We start from the raw sequence: 14,155 nt of genomic DNA, 5'->3' as shown, positions 1-14,155 counted from the left end.
GGAAAGATTCGAGTGAGAAAACGGCACAAGGTTGATATGGTGCACGACAGTAAAGAGAACTGCATTTCTTTGTAATTTAACAAAAGAATTTTCTTTAATATGCTCAGTTACAAAGTCAAAAAATATAATTAATTAAATATTAAATTAACAGAATATTAAATGCGGTCACCTTTTCCAAATGATATTTTGGAATCGCGGTAATGGAAAATCTCGGCGATTTTCTCGGCACTTCTCGAAAGATTCGTTTTATCGCGATTTCACTAGGCGGTAAGCACGGCGATTTTACGAAGCGATATAGTAGCAAGACTATGACTCTAAGAACTCTAAGAACTTTTAGAAGTAAGAAGGAGGACGGCGAGAGCGAAGCATTTATTGCTTTCGGCCTGAGCTTTCCTTTTTGGGAAAAATCCAATAAAAATTTGCCACAATCGTAATTATTACGTGGCATTAGGTGTACAAAATTGATTGGCGCTTTGGATTCTTTTCTAACGACGTTCAACGTAACAGTCATGCGCGACAGAAAATCCGTGCGTGGGATTGATGACAGCGCGTGACGTATTCGTCGGAGCGCGGCGCTCGCGTGCGCGAATTGAATCGTTCTAGAACTTTCGATTGTCCGTTGCCGGTAACGACAACTTGTTTGCGTGTAACGACTTGTTTTTAAAAAGAACAAAGAACACCAAATCGCTGATTTTTATCGAGGATTTAGATCATGCTCGAGATGAAATCACGAGCTCAATTTATGCATGCGTTCAATGACAATTACTGTCGGTCGACTGAAAGAATTCTTGCTTTTCTTTTCGAATTACCGATCTCAAACAATTTGGCAATTTTTAGTAATTAATATCTTGTTAATTATTGCGAAAATTGCAAAATAATAGAGGACTTTTCGACTCAATTTCCGTTCTATCTACACAAAAGCAATTGGCAAAAACTTTCGGGACACCCTCTAAGGTACTTGAGCCGAAAAAAACCCAGCACAAAATATAGCCCACTTTTTAAATTACTGCTTATAAATGCACTTTATGTCTAAATTATATGCTTAAAAAATGTGTCATAGGACCGATAAGAAGAAGTCTAGAGAACTAAAATCGGCAACAACTCGTTTTTTTTAATATAATGTAAACTTTATGACGAGGTGAATGTTTGTGACGTTTTTATAAAAATCCGCTGTAATAAATTGTAAGTATTTCAAAAAGTTTATTATATATACGATATTTTATAATTTCTTATAACATATTATAATATTATTCAACTTCCTAATCAAATAATATTAAAAAATAGAGACACATAAAAATGAAAAAAATTTACAGGGTAATTTTATATTTCGTCATCCATCATGAGCAAGTAGACTGAATCGAACTGAGTCGAAAAGTCATCTTCCATTTTGCAGTTTTAGAAAAACTGCAAGAAACAAAACATTTATTTTCTTCTCATAGAACTCTAAAAATTTTTCAGAATTTTTTATCAACTTTTAGTATTGCATTTTCTTATTTTTATCAACATGAGAAAATATGGTATTAAAAAATTTTGAAAAAATTTTCAGAACTTTATGAGAAGAAAATAAATAATTTTTGTCTCTTGCAACTTTTCTATAAAGTTGATAGTATTTAAGTAAAAAATTATTCAAGACCAATATTTGGCAATTTTTAGTAATTAATATTTTGTTAACTATTGTGAAAATTGCAAAATGGTAGAGGACTTTTTGATTTCAATTCGATTCACTCTACCTGAATTGCATTCCATTTTGCGCTTATAGTGCTTGTAAGCATCATTTTTCCTTGTCTGATATTTGATAGACAACATGATAAACTGATATTTATACAGTGCTACAGTTAGCTTGAAAACGCACCCTTAATGTAAATACAATTAATATCAATTTATTGAATATTTTGTAATTTGTTGATTATTTTGCGATTTTGTTGATTGAATAAGTGACTTTAATATTCACTTTTTTTTGTTGAAGATAATATTATGGCTAAAACTAAAAAGACGCAAATAAAAAAACGTGCTGAAAATTGGAACACAGAGTCCATGGAAGCTGCTCTTAAAGCAGTTGAACGGAATAAACTCTCACAGAGAGCCATTTGCGAAAGGTATGGAATTCCTGGTAGGAATCATATGAAATCTGGTACAAAGCGTCTAGAACGAAAGAGTATTCTTACCATAGAGCAAGAGAAAGATTTATCACAGCGGATTTTGCGGAGGCAGATATTGGCTTACCTATAACTTTGAAGATGTTAAAATATCAGGTATGTAATCTAATTAAATAAGAGAAATTATTTTTGCTTATTTAGATTTTTTTTATGAAAGATATACAGTGATGGCAAAAAGTCCCGGAACGGTCAAATATTTCAAAAACCATCGGTATTTAAAAAAAACGCTGAAACACGTGAAAATTTTTCAAAAAATCTATCTTTTGAGGGGGGTTAAGACCCCCACCCCTAAGGGGGCACGTGGGGCACGAGGGGGGTCGAAAATCTTAAATGGCAACATAGGTCGAGTGGGAGTTCATTTGAAAGGTCTTCTCAAGACGAATCCAAAACACTCCGCATAGTGGGCGCTGCGTTCACTTTTGGCGGGAAAATGCAATTTTGAAAATTTTTTAGTCAGAAACATTAAAAAAGTTTAGTGTTTCGATAATCACCGGAACACGTGAAACGATTTTTCAAAAAATCTATCTTGATGGTGTAGTAAAATCCAAAACACTAAGCATTGAAAACATTACAATCATTTTTCGCAGATTGTAATCGTATCTGTTATATGAAAAACGGTTCTCGCAAGTGAAAATGACTTTCGGGACCTATAAGCGTCTTGGTTTACCAAGAATAGTAAAAGCTGGTTTTGTTCCGACACTATAGGTATTGACACAAACTACTTACAAATTGTACTTCATTTTTAATTCAAATTGCAAAATCATTATTTTATAATAATTTTGCATTTATTTAAAAATGCCACTAAGTATTACTGACCGAATTACAATCCTTAGAATGCGCGGTTTTGGTGACCAAATTCGATCTTACGAAGCAGTCGCAAATTTGTTTAATGACATCTATCCGGAGCACTATCCAATTTCTAAGTCTACTGTTTATCGCACAGTTTCGCGATTTGAAAGAACAGGTTCTGTTGAAGATGAACCCCGATCTGGAAGATCAAAAACTGCTAGCAACGACGATACAGCATTAGAAGTTCTTCAGAGTGTTATTGAAAATCCAAATAAACCTCCGTCTAAAATTGCGCAGGAATGCGACATTAGTCGAAAATCTGTGACAAATATCTTAAGAAAACATCATTATCACCCGTATAAAATAAAACTCGTGCAGGAATTATCAGAAGATGATTATGACAGGAGAGTTGAGTATTGCGATGAAATGATGACGCGTGTTCAGAATAATCGTCAGTTTTTATATTGGGTTTGTTTTTCCGACGAGGCTACTTTTGAATTAAACGGATCTGTAAACCGACAAAATTGTAGATAATGGTCAGATAGCAATCCGCGTTGGATGAGAGATTCTCATACTCAGAATCCTCAAAAAGTAAACGTTTGGGCTGGAATATTGGGTGATCGTATCATAGAGCCATTCTTTATTGATGGAAACATTAATTCAGAAAACTACGTTCGCCTTTTGAGTGCTCAAATCGTACCATGTCTACAAAATATAACAGGAGATGCATTTGAAAATGTTTGGTTTCAGCAGGATGGTGCACCAGCTCATTATGCCACGACAACGCATAATTTTCTAAACCAAACATTTATTAATAAATGGATTGGTAGAAGAGGTCAAATTGAATGGCCACCAAGATCTCCAGATTTAACGCCACTAGATTTCTTTTACTAAGGTTATCTAAAAAGCAAGGTCTACGAAACAAAACCAGCGAATCTTGACGAATTAAAGATTCGAATTGTTGAAGTGTCGAATTTAATTACGTCAGAAATGCTTCAAAACGTAAGGGAGAGTACAATCGATTAGCACACTGTCAAGAGGTTAATGGATATCAATTTGAGCATTTGTTGCACGCATTAATTATTGCACGCAAAGTGAGAGGCAAGGGGACTCACTTAAATCAAGCACTCCGAAGAGATGTAAATCTGATCGTGCAACCTCCACGTGGTACATCTCGGGTAATGCTGATGCCGGCAGTAGTTCCGACCCATATTACCATTATAAGATTTTACTACACCATCAAGATAGATTTTTTGAAAAATCGTTTCACGTGTTCCGGTGATTATCGAAACACTAAACTTTTTTAATGTTTCTGACTAAAAAATTTTCAAAATTGCATTTTCCCGCCAAAAGTGAACGCAGCGCCCTCTATGCGGAGTGTTTTGGATTCGTCTTGAGAAGACCTTTCAAATGAGCCCCCACTCGACCTATGTTGCCATTTAAGATTTTCGACCCCCCTTGTGCCCCACGTGCCCCTTAGGGGTGGAGGGTCTTAACCCCCCTCAAAAGATAGATTTTTTGAAAAATCGTTTCAGCGTTTTTTTAAATACCGATGGTTTTCGAAATATTTGACCGTTCCGGGACTTTTTGCCATCACTGTATATATTTTGTTAAAGCAATTTTTACTGCTTTAATATTTACTGCTTCTGTTAATATAATTAACAGAAATACTTCATCACTAAGATCTACTTTGACTGAAAGTAGAATTTCTCTTATTTAATTAATTAATTAAATTTTATTTTTATCGTTTCATATATATATATTGTTTACAGGTATACAAGTTTTGCACATTACATGAAATTTCTCATACGTTTAACACTATTATGTGCACAGCAGGCAAATCATGGCTTGCAGATTTCTAAAACGCAATCTTGAAATTTCGAAAAGGAAAGCGCAATTTATGAACCAAGCTCGTGCTCAAAAATTGAACAAATTTATTGTAAAAGACCACTTTGAAAAGCTTAATAACCTTTTGACAGAACTAGATATAAAATTTAACCCGGAAAGGATTTTCAACATGGACGAAAAAGGTTATAGATTAACAATGCATCATCAATTGTTTTAACTCAAAAAACCGCCAAACGCATCCACTTCACCGCAAACGAACATGCTGAAAATGTCACTGTAGTTGATTGTGTGTCAGCTGTAGATCGTGATCCCACCATGATTATCTTTAAAGGTAAACGCGAAAAGCCAGAGTTCACTGATAATTTACCATCAGGAAGCATAATAAGTATGGCACCAAAAGATTTCATGACTACTGAGCTTTTTATAAAATTCTTGAATCACTTTGCTTCTTTCAAATTTGCTGGAAATATTTTGCTTGTTTTTGATGTCTCTCACCTTGATTACACAATTGTGGAAGCCGCTGACAAACATGATATTGTATTGTATTGTTTACCATCCAACACCACCCATGAATTACAACCACTTGACAAATCAGTTTATAGATTTTTTGATCATTATTGAGATCAGGAATTTCTAAAATATCAAGATAAACATCCAGATAGAAAATTCAACAAAACGAGTTTCAATATAGTGTTCTAAGAAATGTGGTCAAAATACATGACACAATCTAATGTAACAAATGGATTTAGAACTGTAGATTTGATCCTGAAGCCATTCCAGATTCTGCTTTTGCTCCATCAATTCTAATAGAGCGTCCAACAATAAAAAATCAAACTCCAAACATAGCGATAAATTCATTAATAATCAGTGATGATGAAGACATTCCGTTAGCCGAATTATTAAACAAGAATAAAGAAAATCAATCGACTGTTTCAAAACTTATATCAACTCCAATACGCAAAGATTTTTCAACTGGAAACTCGCAAAGAAAAAAAGCATTAAATTACAAATCACAAAAGATAACTAAAAATCTCTTCAAGAAGCAATGTGACAAAAAGTCAGATCAACTTTCAACATCTAAAGCTATCACTCATTCCACTCCAACAGCTACTTGGTATTGTACGGTGTGTTGTATGTAAAAAAGATCGTATGGAGGATGTGAGGCAATGTAATAAATGGTACCACGAGTTATGTATGGGACACCACAAGATACAGATTTTCAATGCTGTTAATATTTTCAAGTTAAAATTTAACGAGTTAAAGTTATCTAAAGTAAGAAAATGTCAAAGATAGTTACCAAAGATTATTTGTTATTTTAAAAAACAAAGTTTCTTTTTAAAAAGATTTTATTTTTCGTTTATGTGTGATCGAGCTTTAGTAAATACATATGCATGTAATAAGGCCTAAAGTCAGATTAAAAAAAAATTTTTTTTTGCTTATTTAAAAATTTTTTCCATAAAAAATGTATATATTTTTTGTAAGTTACTGGAATAAAGATTTTATTCTCACAAAGTTTATTTCAATATCCCTATAAATAAAATTTAAAAAAATAAAATAGATTAAGTGGGCCTTATTCGGCTCAGATACCTTATATGTGCGTGCGTGCGTGCGTGCGAACGTATATATGCAGGGTAGTACCAATCTATGGCCCCATCCGTCTTGAGTCTTGAGCAGGACTAAACTGAGTCGAAAAGTCCTGTACCATTTCACAATGCTCACAATAACGTTAACGAGGTATTAACGTTTAAAAATAGCCGAATACGCGCGTCCGACCTATTATTACCGAATGTACGGCCGCGAGGAGCGGGGATGGCCTATCAGGCGCACCGCGTCGTTCGAGTTTAGTGGCTTGCGGCGGTGAGCGGAGCGCTTATCCCATTCCCCGCGCGCCAAGCTATCGATGGCGGATATTCAGCGCTTTAGAAATACGAGTATCTAGATTGTGAAAATTGGGAAATGATTAAGAACTGTTCGAAAAAATTCAGTTTAGTTCATTCTAAAGCGTACACATGTACATACAGAAAAATGTTACATAAATATTACTTATTTCAAGTAAATAATAAGAGTAAATATTTTAAAATTATATTATCAAGAAAATATTCTTTGTAATGATATAATCGTTATTTAAAGGAAAAAGAATAAAAATTGCGTTTTTTCTTAATACTAGAATGATATTTTCCTGCATTTTCCTGCACTACCGCTCATGGAAGTTCAGACATTCGCATAAATTTCATTGAATGATCGTGTAAAAAATTGAGACATAAAACAACAATTGTATTATTCTTGAAATATATTTTAGATCACTTGTACACATACTAGCAATTGCAAAAGTTTTATAAATTATTTTTAATTTTATATGCCAAAATTAAATTAAAAATATTTTATAGTTTTTGCTAGTCTATCCCCCACTTATGGGGATAGGCTGACAACATACATCATAGCATGAGACCATATTTGTGTTCTCTGATCAAATTTGTGAAATTTATTAATTATACTATAAATGTTGTACAAAGTAAAGACAATACTTTTTGACATACAAAATTTAAATTAATTTATAAAGCTTTTGTAATTGTTAGTATGTATTGCATACAAGCGATTCAAAATATATTTAAAAAATTGCTGTATAGAAAAATGCAGAAAAATATCATTCTAGTGCTAAGAGAGAACGCAATTTTTATTCTTCTTCTTTTGAGTAATGATTATATCATTATAAAGAATATTTTCTTGATAATATAATTTTAAAATACTCTTATTATATACTTGAAACAAGTAATATTTATGTAACATTTTTCTGTATGTACATGTGAACACTTCAGGACGAACTAAATTGAGTTTTTTCGAACAGTTCTTAATCATTTCCCAATTTTCGCAATCAAGATATTATTTCTAAAGCACCGAATATGCGCCATCGATAGCTTGGCGTGTGGAGAAGGGAACAAGTGCTCCGCTCATCGTCGCAAACCACTGAGCTCAAGCGGCGCGCCTACTAGGCCATCCCCCGCGTACTGTACGCTCGATGGGTCATACCTTCAGCAATAGTAGATCGCGCGTATTCGGCTATCTTTAAATGTTAATATCTCGTTAACTATTGCGAGCATTGCAAAATGGCACAGGCCTTTTCGACTCAGTTTAGTCCACTCTACCTGCTCAAGATGGGTGAGGCCATAAATTGGTGGCACTTTGTATATTTATAACTCAGATAATATTTTGCTGGCATTTTGCTAAAAATTTGCTTAAAAGTGTTGCGAGCAATTTGCCAAGGTCTTTATTTAATGCAATATTGCAAGCAAAGAAACATACAAATTGTAGATTAACTTTATAGTAACTTTATGGCAACAATTGTGGTAAAAATGTTTGAATATGGCAATATTTCAGCAAAATTGAAGCAATTTTGTTTATCATCAAAAATACTAGTGTTAATTTGACAAAATTATAGCAAAATTTTATTTAACAAATATTTCTGCCATTATCATGACAACATTATGAACAAGTATCAAAAAATGAATTACATTGCTTTGTTTTTGCACGAAATGTTATATATGTATGTATATATAAAAAAAAATTCCGACATTTATTATCCCTCTCTCCTCTCCCACGATGCTCCACATATCAAAAAATTATAATTCTCTGCCTATGATGACTATAAATGTGGTATATGTGGTATATGTATATATGTATATAATAACAATAATTATATTAGGACTCTCGAATTTTAAACAATACAAAAAGATAAATATAATAGCTAATAATGAAAATATAATAGCTAATAATGAGAGTCAATAACAATAAACAGCGCAATTATGTAATGAACAATCAATAATCAGATGTTGAATCGATATCTTCTTTATTTTGAACGTTTCGACTCTCTTTAGAGTCCTCCTTAGCAAGAATGATACAATTATAATTAGCTTACATGTCCATAGTATCCAAATTAGTAGTCCAAATCGATTCATTTGCTTTCATCTTGGGTTACTTTTTAAAAATCACTTCGTTAAAGCACGAATGAAGAATCTTATAATGCTATACCTTTGATTCTATTCTGTAACGTAATTTTTTTGAGAAAATTGCTACGTCACGTCCATCTACAGGCCATATACATATATAGTGTACTGATTCCGAGTGAGCGACTTTAATATTAACATGTTAATTTTAACGTTGTAGCAATTGATAATCAATATAGAAAAATCAAATGAAATTCAACATTGAGAAAAGATTTACACGTCAATTTAACATTGCAACATCTCAACAATATTCTTTCAACGTTCGGTACAATTATAATACAAAATAATCGTAATATTATCAAAACATTTCTTAAAGGTTCGGAAATATTATATCATTAGGTAATATTACTATTGTATTTATAAAATATTGGATGAAATGTTGATGAAACTTACATGAAGACAATATTTCTAAATTTTTATCTAATTTTTATCTCTGTTTCTTGCTTGCTGAGTGATTAGTACTAAAAGTTATCGAACTAATATTACATTGCGTATACATTCACATGTTAGACATTGCATCTTATTATTTTTAATTAAACATCTAAATTTTAAGAGAAGAATCTTACAGATGCTGTTCAGACGTTTTTGGAGAATGGCTATTTTCTTCATTTCATATTTGCCACGATTCATAACAGACTTCTTTTTTACATTTAAATAAATACAAAAACTTTCATATTTTTTATTTTCCTAAAAAAGAGATATCCGCGGACAAATATTTCACTATACCGTATGTTAAAGTCAGTTTCTGAAAGCTTTAGGTCTATCACCTTTAAAATGAATTCGAAGTTAGCCTATTTAATTCCGAATATGTTAAATAAGTATATAAAAAAGAGGGAAAAGATCAATTAGATATTTTATCATATCAAGGGATGGTATAAAATATTTTGTGAGGATTGTGATGCCAATTATGTGGGTCAAAAACGAAGAGGAGGTTAAAGATTAGATTGCAAAAACATAAATAAAAAAACGGGCTCTCCGACTGTTATTATAAACCATCGCATTGATTGTAACACAATTTTGATTGGAGCAATGTTAAAATCCTAATGGTAATGAACCTTCCTATAAGAAAAGTATCTGAAATGGTTCATATAAAAAAGTAAAGCCAGGATCTAAATAAGCAAAGTGAATCTTAATCATTACATGACTCTTATCTTCCTATTATACAATCTTTTTCCCTCTCTTAGTCATTTCCTCCTTTTCCTCTTATTTCCCTTTTCAAACTATTTCCAAACCCTCCATTTTTCAACGATTCCTTCACTCTGTGTTTCTCAGCCATGATAAAGACGTTTCTTCGCAATACTGCTTCCAAATTTTGTATTCTTTTGCCAACATCGAATTAAATGTACTATCTTGGTGGAAGAATTTTTGTTAATACAGACATGAAGGTTTTTTTATCATTAAATGCTGTAATATTATAATTCTAAGGTAACTTTTACTACAAGATCAAATTATACATATGAATCTATAGACGGACTTTTATCACTTTATATTTAATATTATTGTATTTATTGCTCTCGCCTTTTTATTGCTTTAAATATTATGTTAATGTAACGTTTGTTCTCGTTATTTTTATAGATTTTAATTTGAATTTGAATTTACGATGCTTGTAAATACTTTGCGCACTTTGATACTAATAAGGATTTCATTATTTTGATATCTAAAATATACACTATATTGTTACGGACTTAATATCAATTTGATAATGACAGGATGCGATTTTACAGATGGCAATTGTTGCTTTGTACTATTTTATTAATTGATCCGTTTAATTGAAGTATGTCATTTAGGTGATCTGTTTTATTTTAATATGTTTACATGTACATTGAAGATGACCCGAGCAAAATCGAAACGATGTATGTTTTTGATTTAGATCATGACAATTATATTTGTTTCTTTTATTTACACATTTATATTGTTTTGTGATTCATAGCCTTTTTTAATACGTATTTTTATTATTGAACCATATTACATGATGTATTTTAACTAACAAGTTCATATTGGAATTTTATTTATAATATATGTATATCATACCTATATATTAGTTAGTTTCGGTTAGTTTTGAGGACTCACTACAGATGATTATAGCTACAGATCTACTAAAAATATTTTGAAATTGAGTATGTCATTTTAAAGCTTGGATATTCTACAAATAATTTGATACATATTCTGTATATTCGTAAATATAACCGTACTCTTTATAATGCGATTGAAAATAGAACGTGATAAAAAACATTTTTGTCATCTACTACTTTACTGCTTTGATTCAAAGAAAATAGCTGCCGAAGCTCACCGATTCATCTCAAAAACTTATTTGGAGTCTGCTCCATCAGTTAAAACTCAGTACTGGTACCGACGATTTAAAAATTTGTGATTTTGATTTGAAAGATTAAGACTGTTCATGTCAACCAAAAAAATTAAAAAATGCTGAATTACAGACATTGTTGGATAAAAATTCAACTCAAATGCTTGAAAAATTAGTTGAAGCATTAAATGTTGATAAATTAACCGTTTCTGAACATTTATACGCAATAGGAAAGATTAAAAAAAAAAGGCAAATAGGTTTCAAATGAATTGTCTGAATTGGCTATTCACAATCATTTAATCATTTGCACTTCATTGCTTTCTTGTCACAAAAAAAAGTAATTTTTATATTAAATAGTAATCGGCGATAAAAAATGGATCTATTATGATAATCCTAAACGTAAAAAATCGTAAATCCAAGCTAATCATCGACATCGATTCCAAAATGCAGCATCTATAGAAGTAAGATTTTATTGTGCATTTTGTAGCTAACATGAAAGGCATCGTGTATTATGAGCTGCTGAAACCAAATCACTGCTGTACATTCAACAACAATTAAACGAATTGTAACGTCCAATAACAGTTCAAAGAAAATGCAAAGTGATTTTGTTGCACGACAATGCGCAACCATACATTGCAAAAACAATTAAAGACACGTTAGCAGTATTTCAATGAGAAATCTTATCACGTATCACGTATTCACCAAACTGTGCTTCTTTGAATTATTACTTATTTCGATCGATGCAACACGGCCTTGCTGATCAGTAAATTTTAATTAAATAAAATTATAATTTAAAAATTATAATTAAATAAAAAAATAGCTCGATGAATGGACGAACACTTTTTTTATTGCAGAATCCACTTATTGCCAGAAAAGTGGGAAAAAGTTGTGGTTAGGGGTGAAAAATACTGTGATTAAAATATAATTTAATTAACTTAATTTCCAATTATAATTTAATTTAATTAACAATCTCCTTAAAATAAAGTGTTTTTTTTGACAAAAATCTCTCAAAACTAACCGGAAAATCTAATAAATATTTATTATATTATATAATAAATATAATAAATGATGACTCATATTATATGATAATGTTTACTAATTCGATTTACGTTACGGTCAAATAGTTATTTATTCATCGTACGACTTACTAATTATTGTGATTAATTGAAATAAATTAAGGGTCCATTCTATCTTGCTGGAATAAAAAAATTTAAAAAAAATTTTTTTACATAATTTTTTTTTGCATAACCCTAAATGTATAGAATATTCTGTTGAAGCCTTAACGTGGCAAATATAAGAGTAAATAATAAAAAATAAACTTAAAACTTTAAACGTGTCTCGAAACAATATTTTTCGATTTAACGGAAGTGATAGAGCAAAAACTATTGAACATATGTCGTTTTCAAATTTTGCACGATTGTAGAGCAATGTTTTTTTTCTACTAGATAGGCTACAATTATATCAATATCAATGATACTGTTGTGTATGTTCGAAGGGTTAACTAGATACAGTTTTCACCACTTATAACTTTAATGGCAATCGTGGACTTTTGCACGCCTTCTCGTTTCGCATGGAAGTGACCCAGCGTCATCACATTCGCTATCGTCGCGCCAATATGTCGTATACACTCGTGAGGCGACTCCCTCTCTCGGTAACGGGCCTTACCATGACGGGACTTATCAACTAACGCGCGCGATCGCGGAGCGCTTACATCGAATGAATGAATATCATAAATAATCAACGCGCTAACATCGCCCACCAAGATTAATCAATTAATCTTCCTTTATAGAATCATTCACTGATAACTTGCAAAGTTTAGCAATTTAACGATACCAGTGGTCGTGCGCACCGTCGCGATGCGTACTAAATTGTCCTTGCCAGGATGAACTTCAGTAACGCGTCCAAGTCTCATTTTAACGGTGGAAGATTATCCTCCTTTAATAGCATGAGGTCGTTGACTTGGAGATTTTCCTGGCGAGTTTTCCACTTGACGTGGCTTTGCAAATTGGTATTCGGCCGCCCACTGTTTCCAAAATTCTTGGACCGAGCATTGAACCATCTTCCACCTATCAAGGCGATTGATTTTTATATCAGCTAAATCGTTGTCCAGAAGACTGGTTAGTGGTTCTCCTATGAGGAAATGTCCTGGCGTTAAAGGTTCCAGATCAGAGGATAGGGGTGATAACGGCTTCGAATTCATGCTTCAATCTGCACGAGAGATATTGTCAATTCCTCAAAGGTAAACAAAGTATTGCCCATGACTCTGCGGAGATGATATTTACAGGATTTGACTCCTGCTTTCCATAGACCTCCTAGATGCGGCGAATATGGAGAAATAAAGCTCCATTCTATGCCTCTCTCCTGCAACGCTTCCCCGTTGATGGATGTGCAGAGAAAGGCGTAAAATTCTTGTATAATAACTCGCGTTTAGCACCCACAAAATTGGTGGCGTTATCGCTACAAATCTTTCGAGGCGAACCTCGCCGATCAATGAAGCGGCGTAAAGTGGCTAGAAAGGCCGTCGTAGATAACTCACTTGTAGCCTCGAGATGAATAGTTTTAGTGGCGAAGCAATAAATAGTGCTATGTAGGATTTGCATGTTTTCCGACCTCGTCCTTTGTTGACAAAGGTAGTTGGGCCAGTAAAATCGACCTCAGCGACAGCGAATATTCTGGATGGCTGCACTCTATCGCTGAGAAGGGATCCCATCGCTTGGGTTAGTCCTATTGGGTTATGTTTAGACACAAGAACGGCAAACCTGGCGCACCAAATTTCTTGCGTTTAGCGGCTAATATTGCTGGCGTATTGATGCCAACAACAATTGTGGACTAGCATGCAATAAAGCGTGATATTCTCTTTCGATCAAAGATGTGATCCTGCATTGTGCGGGCAGTAAGATGGGATGTTTCCTTTCGAAACTCCAAGACGCCGCCTGAAATCGTCCGCCCACCCTGGTTATATCATGTTAATCTAAAAATGGGTGTAGCTGAAGTAATGGGCTAGTTCTGTTTAATTCTCGTTTGTTTCGAAGGCATTTTAGTTCTTCCGCGAAGTAGAC

General features: G+C 32.9%; 1 long non-coding RNA gene across 2 annotated transcripts in view; it reads left to right on the top strand.

The window, feature by feature from the left end:
- LOC105143425 (uncharacterized) overlaps positions 1-6,305 on the top strand; it is a 95,902-nt gene extending 89,597 nt beyond the window's left edge. The window contains exons 3-5 of one of the 2 annotated variants that reach the window (XR_015547732.1): positions 1,061-1,182; positions 1,967-2,252; positions 4,718-6,305. This is a non-coding gene — a long non-coding RNA (uncharacterized LOC105143425). The remainder of the gene's footprint in view (positions 1-1,060; positions 1,183-1,966; positions 2,253-4,717) is intronic. The other variant, XR_015547733.1, reaches the window with a different exon arrangement.
- Positions 6,306-14,155: the final 7,850 nt, after the last annotated feature.

This window comes from Acromyrmex echinatior, chromosome 16 (assembly GCF_024713525.1).
Source record: "Acromyrmex echinatior isolate Ae372 chromosome 16, ASM2471352v2, whole genome shotgun sequence".
Classification (NCBI taxonomy): domain Eukaryota; kingdom Metazoa; phylum Arthropoda; class Insecta; order Hymenoptera; family Formicidae; genus Acromyrmex; species Acromyrmex echinatior.
Note: the sequence above shows the minus strand (reverse complement) of the source record. Positions and strands in the feature narration are given on the sequence as shown.